The sequence below is a fragment of the Mauremys reevesii genome, linkage group 2, assembly GCF_016161935.1.
Source record: "Mauremys reevesii isolate NIE-2019 linkage group 2, ASM1616193v1, whole genome shotgun sequence".
Lineage (NCBI taxonomy): Eukaryota > Metazoa > Chordata > Testudines > Geoemydidae > Mauremys > Mauremys reevesii.
In genome coordinates, this window is record NC_052624.1 from 224,964,369 (window position 1) to 224,981,317 (window position 16,949).

General features: G+C 43.2%; 1 long non-coding RNA gene across 1 annotated transcript; it reads left to right on the forward strand.

The window, feature by feature from the left end:
- On the forward strand, nt 1-14,704 carry LOC120396820. The gene is made up of 3 exons (XR_005593414.1): nt 1-158; nt 9,129-9,241; nt 14,517-14,704. It is a non-coding gene; the product is annotated as an uncharacterized LOC120396820 (long non-coding RNA).
- The last annotated feature ends 2,245 nt before the right edge of the window (nt 14,705-16,949 follow it).

Sequence of the window (16,949 nt, forward strand, 5' to 3'; positions counted from 1 at the left end):
GAGGGGAGACCTTGAGAGAAAGGGGTTACTGCCAAACAGGGCACCGGGTCTGGGAGGGACACAGTTGTCAGAGGACAGGCAGATCACTGCCCTGCAGAGGGTGCCTAGAGCTGGAACAAGCTAATTCCCAGAAGTCACCAGCAGGAGGCGCCGCAGGGGTGAGTCCCAACATCTCTACAGTAGATACGCACAAGCAATGTAATTGCTGCTGCAGCCATATGCCAACATAAGTTGACTTAAGTTTTTAGTGTAGATATGGCCTTACTGGGTGTGTCTCATAACCCCCTCCCTGCTGAGGATGTGCAAGTGGTAGGAGTTTGTGCTACTGGAGCAGGAGACCAAAATGCCATTCCTTGTGCCATTGGCTAGGATATGCAGCATAGTGAAGATCTGGGCAATGGTGATAGATGTGTGACAATACTAGTTCTTACTTTACAGTGGGGACCTGGAGTATAGTGGGGAAAGAGGCTCCTTTTTCACAGATATACTCTGAAAGTAATTAGCTTTCCTTTTGATCTGCCACTTTTTCAGTCAGTGAGCTGCATTCAAAGAAACTCACCAAAAAGTTGTCCCCCAGCCCACAGAATTGTGCACCAAATCATTAATTTTCAGCTCTTCAGTGCAGGGATTTATGTTGTTTATCTGTATTGTGAGGCACCAAGCACATTTTTGGCTTCTATTAATATTTATTTAATAGAACATGTTGCACAGTTATCCAATGTTATGTGCATAGAAAATGTTTTTTCATTTTAAATTATAAATGTCCTATGTAAGTATATTATATTATATAGACATTTTCTTCAGTAGATCTCAAATCCCTTTACAAAGGAGATCCCTATCAATACCCCCATTTTACAGATAGGGACACTGAGGCACAGTGGTGACATGATGTGCCCAAGGTCACCCAGTAAGTCAGTAGCTGAGCTTCTGAGTTTCAGTTTAGTGGCTCTTTCCCTTGGGGCCGCATTGCTCTGGATATGAACCTAAACCCACAAGTCAATGGAAATTTTATCATAGACTTCAGTGAGAACAAAAATAGATCTTTATGCAAAAAAAGACAGCTAAATGCAGGCTATAAACACATTCTTCAAGTGCTTAAGATTTTGTTCGAAGTGTTTTCTTATGTTTCTTAAACTGGTTTGTCCAATATTAATTTACTCTTAGCTGGGGATATTGGAGCCTCCAAACTATGGGAGACAAGTAGTCCACAAGCAGGGGTGGAAAGAGGTGGGGTGGGGGTTTGAGGGAAGGGTGGAGTGGGGGCGGGGCCTGAGCAGAGGAGGGGAGTCAAGTACCTGCCAGGTAGAGGGGAAGTCAGCGTCTATGAACAGACTGACATAAAAACAAATGAACTCGCCCACTACACACAAAAAAAAGTCACATTTGGGCGAAGACCATGTGTGACCCTGGGTGCCTAGGGCAGGTATCGCTGGAAATGTCAAGGTCAGGGCAGACTGCAAAAGGGAGAGCAGATACTCTCAAGACTGCTGAGTAACACTATAGTTAAACTCCCCAACCAGTCATAAACTGTGCTTCTGATACCCCACACTGGTTATCAAGAAGCAAAAAAAGAAATCACACAGGCCCGTTTATTGCATTTGTTCCCAGACTTCCAGTCAGCACATAGGTCCAGTAAAGTGAGAAATTATTTAAAAAAAAACTCTGCTCACATATACAAAATGTTCTTCTGACCCCAAAGCGTCAGCCATGTTACCAGGTCAGTATAGGTTTGGATCTTACCCAAAATACCAGGCTGCCAGCCAATCCTTTAGTCGACTAAACCTTTAGGTTTATTATAAAGAAAAAAGAACAAGAAGAGAGTTGTTAAATTGTAAAACAATCACATACTATACATACAAAGACTTCAAAGTCCATATATCAGGTTCTTAGCAGTATTGATGAGTTTGCTGGCTTGAAGAAAGTCCCTCTGGAACACATCCACAGCTTGGATGGGTCATTCAGTCCTTTGTTAAAAGCTTCATTTATAGAAAGGTTATTCCAGAGGTAAGAAGCAGGAATGAAGACAAGCAGGACTGAAAAGAAAATGGAGATGATACAGCTGCCCTTTATAGTCCTTTTGCCATGTGTCTGGTACTTCCTTTGTTTCAAACACAAACTTGTAGCACAGGCATTGAAAGACCTTAGAATTCTCTCCATAGGCATGAGCCAGGCACACCAGCCGCTGCCGAAGTCACGAAGGTTAAAAAAAAATCACGGAATCTGTGACTTCCATGACAAACTCGCAGCCTTAGTCGTAAGGTGTAGTCCCTGGCCCTTTCAACTTCATTGTAGAGGTGATGTCCCTTGATGGCCCTCAAGCAGGCCTAGTGCTGAAGCCAATCGGTCTGAGGCCATGGCTACACTTGCAAATTTGCAGCGCTGCAGCAGGGTGTGAAAACACACCCTCTCCAGCGCTGCAAATTGAGGCGCTGCAAAGCGCCAGTGTGGTCAAAGCCCCAGCGCTGGGAGCACGGCTCCCAGCGCTGTACGTTATTCCCCACAGGGAGGTGGAGTACAGACAGCGCTGGGAGAGCTCTCTTCCAGCGCTGGCGCTTTGACTACACTTAGCGCTTCAAAGCACTGCTGCGGCAGCGCTTTGAAGTGCAGGTGTAGCCATAGCCTGAGAGTGTCACCCAGAAACACAGCACAAGTTTGGAAATACAGATATACTCTACATATCTATAACTCATAATACAAAGGTGATACAAACATATGAACAAGATCATCATACTTGGCCAATTATAACATTTTTGCAGATACTTCACACAGCATATCTGTTGCAATTTATTAATATTGGTATCAGCAATATCATAAAGTGTGTCCCGTATTCCATATTGCATCACACCATGAATGTGAAGTTTCAGTTCAAAAGAAATATTTGTAAAAGTTATGAACTATTGAAAAAGAAATCTAGAATGGAGGAAACTCTTTTCAATATTACCATACTACTTGCTACTGACCTAAATAACAGACTAAGGCCTAGTCAGAATTGTTTACTGATGAGCACTAAGAAGCAATTCTGTAATGAGGTCCAGACTTTGAAACATAGTCAAGTAACAGACAGAAAGGCAGCATTGTTTTGTACTTTAACTGGTAAAAATTCTAAACATGTAATTAATGTTTTGCAAAGTGCTTAGTTTCCTGTCTCGTTAGAGATTTGTGAGTGGTGAAATATGTTTCATAAACCTTAGCTCTAGCTGCAAATTTTTGCAGATGGTTTTTGAAGTGCCTCTGTAGCTGATTTCCATATGAAAAGTTGCTACAGCATGAGAAAATGTATTTTGGGGGCTGAGTGTAGTTTGCTGAAGTTACTATGTGAGACGTAAGGGGAGGAGAGAAAAGAGATAAGAGCTGATAAGTTACTGGGTAAAGAGTGACATTCAAAAGCTAATGTTTAATGTTAATAATTTACTTTGAACTATCTGCATTTACACATGCCTTCCAACTGTCTTATTTGGTCAAGCCTGGTTCTGGTTCTGTCCTATGAAAGGACAGTCCTGGTCACCGGACAGATTCTGTTGTCACAGCAATACTGAAATTTGTTTATAAATCATTACAATATCCCATGATTATTTCATTTGCAAAGAGTGATGCTTGAATGCAGATTAAGTTGAACAAGTGGAACTTTATTAAACCCAGTGAACTGCTCTGTCCATGTGACTGAGCTGCCTCCAGCCCAACCCACGTTCCCTGTTTTTGTACTGTCCCATCATTAGCAGTCCCTCCAGGGAACATGGGCCCTCTGATTCCAAAACCACTGATCATTAGTCATCTTCCCTTTTTTACAAAAATTCTAATATAAACATTAAAAACAAATAATTAATGCCCCGAGTCCCACCTGTGTCCCTTCAGCCCTAGGTTGCTAGTTGTGGCAGGTGGGGCTGCTCTGTAGCACCACCCTGTAAGGCCAAGCATGGTACTGCAGGCACTCCCTACCTTTATCCCAGGGCCGGCTCCAGCCTTTTTGCCACCCTAAGAGGTGAAGGAAAGAAAAGAGAAACCCAACTGAGCTGCCACCGAAGTGCTGCCAAAGAAGAAGAGAGGGAGTGAAGGACCTACCGCCGAAGACTGAAACAGACCAATTGAGTTGCCGCCGAAGTGCTGGTGGAGAGGAAGCGAGGGATTGAAAGACCCGCCGCCAAATTGCCGCTGCATATCCTGACAGGCTGCCACAACAATGGACGGACTTCCGCTCCTTTCTATTGGCCGCCCCAGGCACCTGCTTCCTTTGCTGGAGCCTGGAGCTGGCACTGCTTTATCCACTGGTTGTGACCGTAAGACTAGCATTGGTCTGTTACCAGCTCAATAATAAGAATGATGATAAACTCAAACTTTGGCACTCTGTGTCATGACTAGGGCATGAGTGGTCATGCCTAGTGGTCAGGGCAGTGGTGATCAGAAGGTGAGGAAATGCTCCAGAGGTCAGAGCCAGATCCAGGAACCAGGAGTTAGAGCCAATGTCAGGAGTCCAAGAGCAAGCCAAAAGGCAAATGCATCACTATAACTGGCAGGGGCTTTATAACCTTGTTGCATGGACACTTCCTGGAACTCCTCCTCAGCTTAAATAGGGTCCCTGGACCAATGAGGGAATATGTCAGTCTGACCTTCCAAGATGGTACTTCCTGTGGTGTTTGTCTCCACAGGGTTTGTATGTGGAGATTGGTCCTGCTTTGAGCAGAGGTTGGACTAGATGACCGCCTGAGGTCCCTTCTAACTCTGATATTCTATGATTCGATAATAGACACAGCCCTATCACAGCTGCAGGGTAGCAGTGTGGCGGCAGTGGCCCTCCCACAGCCCCAGGTTTTAGACCCCTCAGAACCTCATAGTCTCTGCCTTTAAATAAACAAAACTCCAAGGCAAAGACATATCTTCAGTGCTTGAGAACAGTTCCTGGCCTGGACCTAGGGTTCTGGGCTAGCCCAGAGGAGCTCCTCTTCTGTCCCAGTCTCACCCTCAACTGAGGAAAAAGTAGCCAAACCTTCTTAACTGGGGGCAGAGAATGCCTGATAGACCCCATCACACTACTACATAGGTAAGTTGGAGTCTTGTCTTTGCCTCAAGCTCAGCCGGTTATGCAATCTTTGAGATAGTTTGGTCTCCACAAGAAGTGACCATACAGGGAGTGACCTATCTCTGCTGACTGTCACCTTGTCTCTGAGTCTGTGGAGTCTCTCTCTCCCTGTGGCCTCTGGATGGTTCTCTGTTTCTCTGTCTGTAATGACCTCTATAGGCTATCAGACTCATAGATTTTTAAGGTCAGAAGGGACTCTCATGATCTTCTAGTGTGAAGGTCTATCTCTCTCCTGGTGTTGTGTATTCTGGCTCATAATCATCTCCTGTTCTTTCAGATCACTTATCCCTCTTGCCTAATAATCACCTTATATGACCCTGGGGTGGGCCTGCAACCCTCATGATTCCTTTATTCCACTTCTTCTGGCATCTTTCTAATGGCTGGATCCTCACAGGAGTGCCTGTCTCCAGGGCCATCAGGTCCTTGGCTGAACTAGCCTGTGTTTAGGAATGAGTGACATGGGATAGATCACTTAATGATTACCTGTTCTGTGCATTCCCTCTGAAGCACCTGGCATTAGCCACTGTTAGAAAACTGGATACTGGGCTAAACAGACCTTTGTTCTGACCCTGTATGGCCGTTTTTATGTTCTTATGACCTGTTGTACTCTAGTGCCTGCTTTCTCTGATTGTTGGCCATCTCCTTTTGGTGGTGTCTCCTTCCTTCTGGCTGCAGCAGGGCTCCGGTCATTCATAGCAAGGTTTTAGTCCTTCGTGCCATCGTTTCTGTGCTGGACTGTTTTGACATCTATGATAGAAGGTCACTTTAAACCAAAGATCACAAAATATCCAGGTTACTTCTGGTCCTATAGGACTAGTTACTTACCCCAGGTCAATTTGCACCTCAGATCTCATACCAAAGACAATGATTGTAGCAAATCCAGTGATAGACTAACTAAAGGTTTATTAACTAGGAAAAAGAAATAAGAGTTATTTACAAGGTTACAACAGACAAACACACAAATAGCATGCACTCTTAGGTTTCAGATGGTGATAGAGCTGCTAGGGACCTCTTGCTTATGTTCAGGAATCTTTGTCCCTTAGAGACCAAGCAGCATAAAAAGACCTTAATTCCTTTTAGTCAGAGATTTTTATTCCCCCCTCCCTACCCCAGAGTCCAAGATGATGGGATGAGTGCTTCTGCATATAACCCCTTCATGGGTGGGTAGAGCAACTGATAAAGGCTTTGTTCCACAATGGCCCATTTGGATTCAGTAGTCCTTCCTGACTGGCAGGAGATTACACCTTCTGTAGGAATCCAGCATTTTCCATTAGATTAATTTGTTCCTGTTTGAGTTACAGATTTTCAAAACTAACATTTTACAGTTATAGAGCGAACACTTAAATGTTCCTTATTGCATGGGATACAGATATTATAAGTAGGATTAATACATACAACATCCTACAAGCATTCCACAAAGTCTAAACATTAAACACATGCTTATAACGCTAATATCTGTTTTAACTACACTAACCCACAGGCAAGCCAGACTGGTTTCCAGCTATGCATTTGTCAGTGCTCAGTGAGGCTGGGAATTTGGCATGAGCTGGTGTAAGACTGACAGACCCTGATTGTCAGGATCGAACCGGGGATCTTGGGAGCTTAGTGTATGAGCTTCTACCAGATGAGCTAAAAGCCAACTGGCTGTTAGCTAAGGCTGTAGAACAGTGTCTGTCTGTCTGTCTCTGTCTCTCTCTCTCTCTCAGTGGTCTTGGTGCCACCAGATGGGACAGAACACCACACCCAGAAGGTGTGTTCTACTCCATTGCAGAGCGTTACCACAGCTCCTCAGGAACTAAAACAGTGTTTGGTGATTATGGTGAATCATTCTCCTTGTAAACACCTCCAGAGAGGGACCCAGTTCACATATACTGGTTCAAACTGGATTTCCAGAGACTAGGAAAACAAAGAAAGCACTTTTGGCTTAAAAAGACTGTGTTTAAACTGACTCAGGGCCTTTTTTCTGATCCAGCAAATGAACAGGACTTTTTCCCCCAAGCCCTTGCAGAAGTGTTGGAAAGACTTTGGCCTGCAAGGACCCTATAAATCTGTTGGGTGACCTCTAGTAAGTGTTAGCATGCATATGGGAACGTTTATATTTTTGTATATATTTTCTCTGTAATGCGTTTGCCCTAAGAATAAATGAAGTTTGCTGTGTGAAAACTGGTTGGTAACTAGTATTCATTGTTATAGCCTGGGGAAAGAGTTAGCCACAGGTGCTGCCTGGATCCTAGTCAGACCTGCTGAAAATTGTAGTGAGGTGCAGAGGGACTACAGGCCTAAACACCCAGTGTGACCGGGATCCCAAGGGAGCCACACTGAGGTTACTCAATTAGGGTGAACTGCAAAGAATGGGGCAGACAATCCCCAAAGCTGGTGGATATTCCAATACTTAGATTTATCAAACAAGCACAAAATAGCTTCTATAATACCTTACTGGTCACCCAGAAGCCAATAACACAGTTCCCTTAAAGCAACCCAGCCTTAGGCCTCCACCCAGACACCCAAGTCAAATATGATGAGGATTACTGAAAATCTTATTCATCGTATAAAAAAGTTCTATCAATCCCAAAGGATCGGACACATTACCTCCCAGGTTAATAAATATTCCAGGTCTTACTCAAATACACACTTACAGCCAATGCTTATTAACTAAACTAAAATTTATTAGAAAACAAGAGAGAGAATTGGTTAAAAGATCAGTATACATACAGGCATGAATACAGTTCTGAGATCAGATTCATAGTAGAGATGGCGAGGTTTATAGTTGCAAAGAATTATTTCAGAATTTGTCCATAGGTTATAGTCCAATATTCATTATCAGGGTGATCCAGATTGGAGCTGGAAACCTCAGTTTTGTGATTCAAACTTCCCCTGATGACACTTAAGCAGATCTGAGATAAAAAGGATCAGGACCCAAGGGGTTTTTATTCAGTTCCAGGCCTTCTTTTGACAGCTTGGAGTCCTTAGGCGAACAATAGGCAGTCATGGGATCTTTGAAGTAGACCTATTTCCTAAGCATCACTGGCAATTAGCTACACAGATTAACATAAGGCAATTGTCTATTTTCTATCACTAGTAGGGAATTGCTTTACATTTCAAAGAGAGATGAATTCAGTGATATCACTATGTTTACAGTTCATTTAAATGTTAATATTTCCTTTTGATCTTTAAATTAACACAGTGGTTCCCAAACTGGGGTTCCCCGGGGGTTCGCAAAATGTTACACGTTCTCGGGAAAAAATTCCCTAATGGCCGAGACAGCTGTCTCTAGGGACCCTGGGCAGCACAAGGCCAGCAGCCCGGAGCCCCTAGACTTCCAAGAGCCAAGCAGATCAAAGCAAGCATATCTATCACACTGAGGAGATCTAAACTTCAAGACTCCTTCTAAAAAATGGAAAGGGAGTGGATATTTTTTGCTGTTTTTAAAATGAAATAGGCAGCTAGTGTTGTTTTTAAAATTATTATGAAGAATAAGTTTAAGCTTTGTTGTAACGTGCGTTGTTTGCCTAGACTGCTCAAGACCTGAATGCTTATGCAAAAGGAACTCTTTGAGTTGGCTTCTTAAATACCTTCATGCTGTTTCACATCTGATACTCCTTGATGAAACATAGGAGTCTTGTCTTATAACAGGCTTATTCAAAGTGATACAAGCTACGAAAGTGAGATCTTGGAAGAGTGTTGCTGTTTTCATAACATAATAAAAATACTGTAATGATTAATAATTAATAATAAATAGCGTGTAATAAGCATGTCACAAAAACAAATCTTATATTTCCAAGATGACTGCTTTTATCATTTATACTCAGGTAAAGGAGAAAATCCCTGGAAATATTAATTTTTAAGAGAGGGGTTTGTGAGACTTGACATTTTAATGAATGGGGTTCACAGGTTGTTAAAGTTTGGGAACCACTGAATTAACAGAATACAGCATAGACAGGGCCTGTTTGATTACATTGTTAACTTCTAACAATATATATGTAAACATACAAAACCACAAACCTTATCTACCAAAATGTCTCTAAGGGTTGAATTTGTATCATTTATCCTACAGGATGCATCACACCCAGTCTGCACGGAGAGAGACATGAGTCTCCACCCCAAGAGTGGAGATATCTGGAAAGCCTGAAACCTTAAGTGGGTGCCCTCAATGAAGAGGGATCGAAGGTGCAGTTAAGCCTAAAACAGTGTCAACTGTCTAGGAAGTAGTTACATTGTGAACTCTCCAAGTCAGAAACACCTGTTCCCAGTGTGTAATTTGTCATATATTATATAAAATATGATTTAATTGTTAATATATGAAATATACTTAGTCACAGCCATCTTAAATCTTGTCCCAATATCTGGAGTTTAAAGGAAATTAAGCACTTAATGCCAAATACAGCAGTCTTAGCTCAGCAAAGCTCCAACTGAAGCCAAGTTAGACTTAAAATTGGCAGTTAAAAAACAGGCTACATGTAAACAAGGCAAAGGTAAAATCCTGTTCCTCTTGCTTCATTGACTTACACCAGCCGATCTCAAACTTCATTGTACTGGGACACCCTTCTGACAACAAAAATTACTACGCGACCCCAGCAGGAGGGGACCGAAGCCTGAGCCCACCCGAGCCCTGCCATCCCAGGTGGGGGACCAAAGCCCAAGCCCCACCATCCCAGAAAGCGGCAGGGGAGCAAAGCATAACACAGGGAACGTAAGCTCACATGAAGGGTTTGATTGCACCTTATAGGCACAGCCATGCAGAATTGCATCACCTGTGTGGAAGCAGTACACCAATACTTCCCAGAGCTTCTTGGAGAACAGAGGTGCACATGTACTGTGCCTCCCATTGGGTACATTTACACAGTCCCTTGGAGACTTTGGGGGTGAGGGATAGCTCAGTGGTTTGCGCACTGGCCTGCTAAACCCAGCGTTGTGAGTTCTACCCTTGAGGGGGCTACTTAGGGAGCTGGGGCAAAAATTGGTCCTGCTAGTGAAGGCCGGGGGCTGGACTTGATGACCTTTCAAGGTCCCTTCCAGTTCTAGGAGATTGGCATATCTCCAATTATTATTATTTATTTAGATATAATTCTCAGTGCACCTAAAAATAGCAGTGTGGCAGCTTGGGCTAGCCATGTGAGTATGTACCCCAAGGGTCATGTGGAACTGTACTTGGGCAGCTAGACCAAGCTTCTGCCCATACCCCATGGCCACACTGCTATTTTTAGGTGCTAGCTTGAGCAGAGCTAGTGTATGTATATCTACCCATGCTGGGAATTACACCTCCCAGCTGCCATGTAGTCATGCCCTATGTGAATTCCCTTCCACAACCAGACAGTTCTGTTGCTAGCATGGAGGATTTGGAGTGGTGCCATGACTCCACCTCATCCTAGCCTCCTTTGCTGCAGTTTGTGCCCCAGAAAGCACAACAAAGACGACAACTCTGTCCTCAGGAGAGCACAGGGATTTGTGGCAGGCTTTTGCACAGCACAGGGGACAAAAAAGTAACAGGGAGAAGGCTTCTTCTGCAGTCATACTCCTCCCCAGCTCTGCACACTGATGCAGGGTCAGCCTGAGTCTAGCCATAAAGTTATTTTCCTCAAGGCCCTGTTTACTCCAGATGTAATACCATTTATGGACAACGGGAGTCAGCAATAGGGACAACAATGAGTCAGTGATGAGCACAGCTGAGCTACCAATGTAGATGAGGACAAACTGGGTTCAGCGTCATTTCAGCTAAGGCCAAACTCTGGCCAGGAGGGCAGTTGGGGAATGAGGTTCTGGCAGCAATACCCAGCCCTCACTTGACACCAGTTCTGAGAGTCATATCCAGTAATGAAATTGTCATAAACAGTTAGTTAAGGGTTAAGGTCTCTTTTACCTGTAAAGGGTTAACAAGCAGTACTTGATGAACACCTGACCAGAGGACAAATCAGGGACAAGATAATTTCAAATCTCTGTGGAGGGAATTTTTTTTTTCTGTTTTTTTGTTTGTGTTGAGTCTCTCTTTGGAGCTAAGGGAGTCCAGACACCTTTTTCAAGTCCTCCACGATTTCTGCAGTATTGTTCATCTATTCAGGCTAGTAAGTGTTAAACAGGCGAACTAGTATTATAAGTTTATTTCTACATTTGCAATTGTGTGTTTTGCTGAAGGAATATCTTTATTTCTGTTGCTGTTACTTAGCTTTTACTGAGAAAGAAAGGGAGAGGGGGAAATCTCTCCAGGTTATAAGTTAGACCCTGTGTATTGTTCCATCCTGGTATTACAGAGATAGTGTACTTTCTTTTAATACACTCTTTTCTTTTTAGGACTTGATTGATTCTTCTCTTGTTTGCATTTTCAAAGGAAGGGGAGGGGGGGGTGAGTCCCTCTTTGTGTTGAGTCAAGGATTTGACTCTGTGTGTATCTCTCTGGAGCAGGCTGGAGAGAGGGAACGGGGGAGGGGAACTGGCTGTTTCTCTCTCTCTCTGGTGAGGTTCAAGGGGTTTGAATCTGGGTTCCCCAGGGGAAGTTTGGGGGACAGGCAGTGTGTTACCCACTTTAAACTTAACTGGTGGCAGCAGAACCGGATCTAGACTAAGATTAGTTTAGAGGAGCCCATGCAGGTCCCCCTCTTGAAACCCAAAAGCTCCAAGTGGGGGAGAAGACCTATGACAGAAATCTGTAAGAAGAACAAGTGGGAGAGGATACTGTATTGACCCATATCCTGAGCTGAAGTTTTAAATTGTTCAGAATGGGTGAAAAGTGGCAGAGCTGCCCTTTTAACCTATAAATATGTTATGTCAAATTGTTGTTGTAAGAAAGAGTTAAATAAATTATTTAAAATGAGGTTCTTGAAAGTAAAAGAATGGTTGATCAGGAGTTTTAGTCTCCTAAATGAGGTTAAAAATTTTTTAGTAATAGATCAAAATGCTCTCAAGATTAGAGTAGGTGTTCAAGTATGAACAAGTGGAAATTTGTGTAGATTGGTCTAGTCTCATGGGTCAAGGGTGCCATGCACCTTGAATATTTCTGTTCTAGGAAGGACTTAGTGGCTTATTCAAAAAGGGGTCAGAGAGAGATCAGGGCATCATTATCATCATCACATCAGTCATCATCATCTCTACCACCACCACACTAGACTGGGATTAAGGGCGTTTCCATTACTCTGTTGATCCTTTTCTTCCTGATCCTGAAATACGTTCCAAACAAACCAGATAAGGGGAGAGAATCAGACAATTCTCTGTAGCTGTATCAGTTTCAGAGGTCCTCCCTTGTGTGTCAATCTTTACCCCTACTTTATTCCTCCTATCTCCTTTCCAACTGTTTTTGTCTTCTATCTACTAAGAATCCAGTTGAGGCAACTAGGACAAAACCAACCCTTGCAACACTTTGTTGCGATCAGATTGGAAGTGATAGATGATTCTCCAGCAGCCCAGTTTCTGTAAAAATATGCAAGGATTCAAAATGATTAAGGGTGCATTCATGAACGGTGCCATTTTCCAGCAACTAAACTTCAATAATCAAGGTGTGCAAGATCAATTTATATCCTGTTATGTTTCACAACAGAGAAATTAGAATAAAAACAGGCAATACTCTTGCTGGCAGGTTGCATCATAACACTACTATACTTCTTAGAATTCAGAACACACAAGAACCTCAACACAGAAAAAAAGCAGTCTTCTCCCTAAAACACGAAGGCACCACTCACTGCTCCTTACTCTAGGCTGGCTGTATACAAGCTGACTCTGATAGCTGCTTTCCTACAGAGCCTTTCAGTCTGCAAGCAGGACCAGGAACCCCCTTCCATAGGTGCCAACCTTCCCGGCGCTGGTGGGTGTTCACCCCCCTCCCCCAGCCCTGCCCTGATTCCACCCCTGCCCCGCCCCATTCCAACCCCTTCCAAAGTTCCTGCTCCAACTCCACCCCCCTTCCTGCCCCATTGGGCCCCTTCCCAAAATCCCCACCCCAGCCCCACCTCCTCCCCAAGCACACCGCGTTCTCCCTCCTCCCCTGTACGTCTCAGGGAGCAGCGACATGCTCAGGGGAGGAGACGAAGGTGAGCTGGGGCAGGGGGGAGCGGGAAGCTGCTGGTGGGTGCAGAGCACCCACCCATTTTTCCCCATGGGTGCTCCAGCCCTGGAGCACCCACGAAGTTGGCCCCTATGCCCCCTTCCCCTTAAAGTGATAGCTTGCAGTTCCAAACACAGGCCTCAATACACTACATATGGTATGTTCAGTTCTAGGAATCTCAGAACCAGAAAGATACCAACAAGATGGAGGGCTGGATGGATCCATGAAGGGCTTAAAGTGCTCCTCTGGGCACAGTCAGTCCCAAGCTGGTGAACCTATAAGGAAGTATCAGAGAGGTAGCCGTGTTAGTCTGGTTCTGTAAAAGCAGCAAAGTATCCTGTGGCACCTTATAGACTAACAGACGTTTTGCAGCATGAGCTTTCGTGGGTGAATGCCCACTTCATCGGCATTCACCCACGAAAGCTCATGCTGCAAAAGTCTGTTAGTCTATAAGGTGCCACAGGATTCTTTACTGCTATAAGGAAGTATTTCTTCACATAATGCACAGCCAACCTGTGGAACTCCTTGTCAGATGATGTTGTGAAGGTCATGACTGTAAAAGGGTTCAAAAAAGAACTAGATAAATTCATGGAGGATAGGTCCATCAATGGCTATTAGCTAGGATGGGCAGGGATTGTGTCCCTAGCCTCTGTTTGACAGAAGCTGGGAATGGGTGACAGGGGATGGATCACTTGATGATGTTCTGTTCATTCCTTCTGGGGCACCTGGCATTGGCCACTGTCAGAAGACAGGATACTGGGCTAGATGGACCTTTGTTCTTATGTTCTTGTCAAGCCTGGAGAAAGGCAGGTCCCTGCTCAGTTTGGGGTGGCACTCTGCAGGATCAGGGCTCGGAGCTCCTTAGCCCCAGGAAGCAGGGGTTTGGCATAACCACTTGAGAGGCTTAGCCACCCAGGCCCTGTCAGAAAGGAGAGGTACCGGTTCTTTTCTCTTTTTTTCCTTTGCTTTCCAAAGGCCCTAGAATCTGCTTTTTGTGGACTGCAGAAGCATCCTGACTTTTTCATTTGGACTACTTTACCTACCCCGCTGTACGGGGGCAGATGCCTAAGCAATACAACCTGAAGGTTGTGCTCTGGACTCTGGGATAACCCTATAGCAATGCTATGGTCCAGCGAGGGATCTCTGAGACAGAAATGGTTCCAATCATTTCCCCAAAGGGGTGCCAGTATCATTTGAAAACTCATAATTTGCTGACCATTATTGTCCTGGTAAAATATATGTGGCAACATTGTCTATAAAGCTATAAGGTTTTACTGTACAACATTATTAAGAAATGTTCCAAGTCTGGGGAGCATTCACAAACCAGTGCCCCAGAGACAAAAGGCTAGCTGATACCTCAAACAGTTGTGAACAAAATCAAATGAACTATCACCTATGCCCATTCTTTGGCAGGAAAGAGGGTGTGGGTGTAACATCTACATCTTGACAAAGAAACAGCTTGGGGTTCCCATCCACACAGACTTTCTTTCTCCTGAACCTCACCTGGTTCTCAGAGGAGAAGAAACTATAAGACGGGAGAGCAGATGCCCCAAATTCTCTCTCCTTCTCTCTACCCATGACATTGACAACACTTGAAGAACAAAGGAAGCAGCATTGGATTGGGGGAGGGATCCTGACTGAAAGAAATTCAGCCAGTAAAACTGCTGAAACGTGGTGAGAGAGACATTTGCTTTGCATTCACTTAGCTTTTTAAGTTGGGCATTAGTTGTGTTTTATTTTTATTTTCTTTAACAAGTTCTGACTTTTATGACTCATTACTTGTAGTCACTTAAAATCTATCCTTCTGTAATTAATAAACTTGTTTTATTGTTTTATTTAAACCAGTGTGTTTGGATTAAAGTATTTGGGAAACTCCATTTGGGATAACAGGATTTCTGCATATAATTTCTTATTAATAAAAGGAGAGACTTTATATGACCTTGTACTGTCCAGGAAATAACTGGGCAGTACAAGAAGTACATTTCTGAGGACTGAGAATTTGCTGGCATTACTCTGCAGTGTAATTCAAGAGTGGCTGGCTATAGTACTCACATTCTATAACTGGAAGTAACTTACATGCTGGAGGCTGTGTGAGAGCAGATCAGGAACGGTAGCTGTTACAGCAAGGCAGTGTAAAAGATACCCCAGGTTGGAGAACTGAGGGGACACAGCTGTTTGTCAGTCCACATTGTAACCTGGGTAATGCCACAGTGGGATATTGAGTACGGCTCTAGGGTACCACAAAAAGCCTTTGGGTTTACTTCTACACCATTATTCCATTTCTCTAGCTCAATCAGAATGTATGGGCTTACTGCAGGAATTCTGGGTGAAATACTATAACCTGTGTTCTGCAGCAGGTCAGTCTAAATCATAATGGTCTTTTTGGCCTTAAAATCTATGAATCACCATTTACATCAAACAATAGAATATACTAGATAAACACGTAAACTCTGGCTTTCTCCAGTTCTGGTACTGTAGTGGGTGTGAAAGTTCAGTGATTGTGATCTTTTGTTAGTATCCTGAGTCTTGGTCCTGAAAAGTAGTGAGCACCCTCAGCTCTCACTGACTTCAGTGGGAGTTGAGGGTGCTCATCATCCCACAGGATAGATTGGTAAACATTGGCCTTCTGGTGAACAAACAGTTCTGAAAAGGTTTACATTTTAATTTTATCAAGGGCAAACATAGAAAAAATATAGTAGGGAGGAAAGAGTTTATTGTATGGCATGATTCATGCTTATTTGCAAAGCAACTGTACACTGCACATCTGGACTTTAAAAGTATTTGAGTACATGTATACTATCTTTTAAAATTCATGAAGGATTTTCTCCTCCTGCTGTGTTTAATTGCAAATCAGATGTTGGTGTCAAAATATGGTTGGTTCCACATTTTCATAATATTTTAAATATATTAGAGAAACAATGTGGGTGATGCAATATCTGTTATTGGACCAACTTCTGTTGGTAAAAGAGACAAGTTTTCGAGCTTACATAGCACTCTTTTTCAGGTCTGGGAAATACTCAGTGTCACAGCTAAATACAAGATGAAAGAGATTATCTAGCATAAGAGTTAACACATATTTCAAGGGAGCATTTAAGGTGAAGTGGCCAGGTGTTTTTTTTTCCTTTCCCCCCATGACTGGAAAGGTGTTAACTGGTGTTACATTTCCCAGTCCTGAAGAAGAGCTTGGTATAGCTTGAAAGCTTGTCTTTCTCTTACCAAGAGCAGTTGGGCCAATAACAGATATTATCTCACCCACCTTGTCTTTCTAATATCCTGGGACCAACACAGCTACAACAGCACTGCATCATTCTGATATATGGCACTATAAGTCCCAGTCCTTTTTAAAATTAAAATTAATGAGCTATACATTTTGGAGCTTGTCCCCAAGAGTTGGTGGAGTCATTTATCTACATTTCCGAGATGCACTGGAGGTTGGTTGCCTCCTCTGAGACCAGATTGTGGATAGTGATGATTTTATATAGCTTTGTGCCATTTTCAGTCTGGCTGGTGCTTTAAAATGTGCACCACATTGTACCAAATAATACAACATTTGCATTCCCTTTATTTAACTCAGAGGGTTTAAAATATTCTGAAAAGGGCACTTTCCACAAGCTGTATATTTTAATTAGCTGTTCTTCAGTCACTGACAGGTAACAGTATGTCCTCCCCTCTGACTAGAGCAGAATTATTTCTAAGACTGGTTGATTTTAGTGCTTGATTAAATGACCCATAAACTCTTTTTTTTATTTTTGTTTTACTCTCTTCCATGTTATTTCCCCGGAAATATCAGTGAAAAAGAAAATAGTGAAACTAAGCTAAAGAAAAGAAACAGACCACACCACAAGA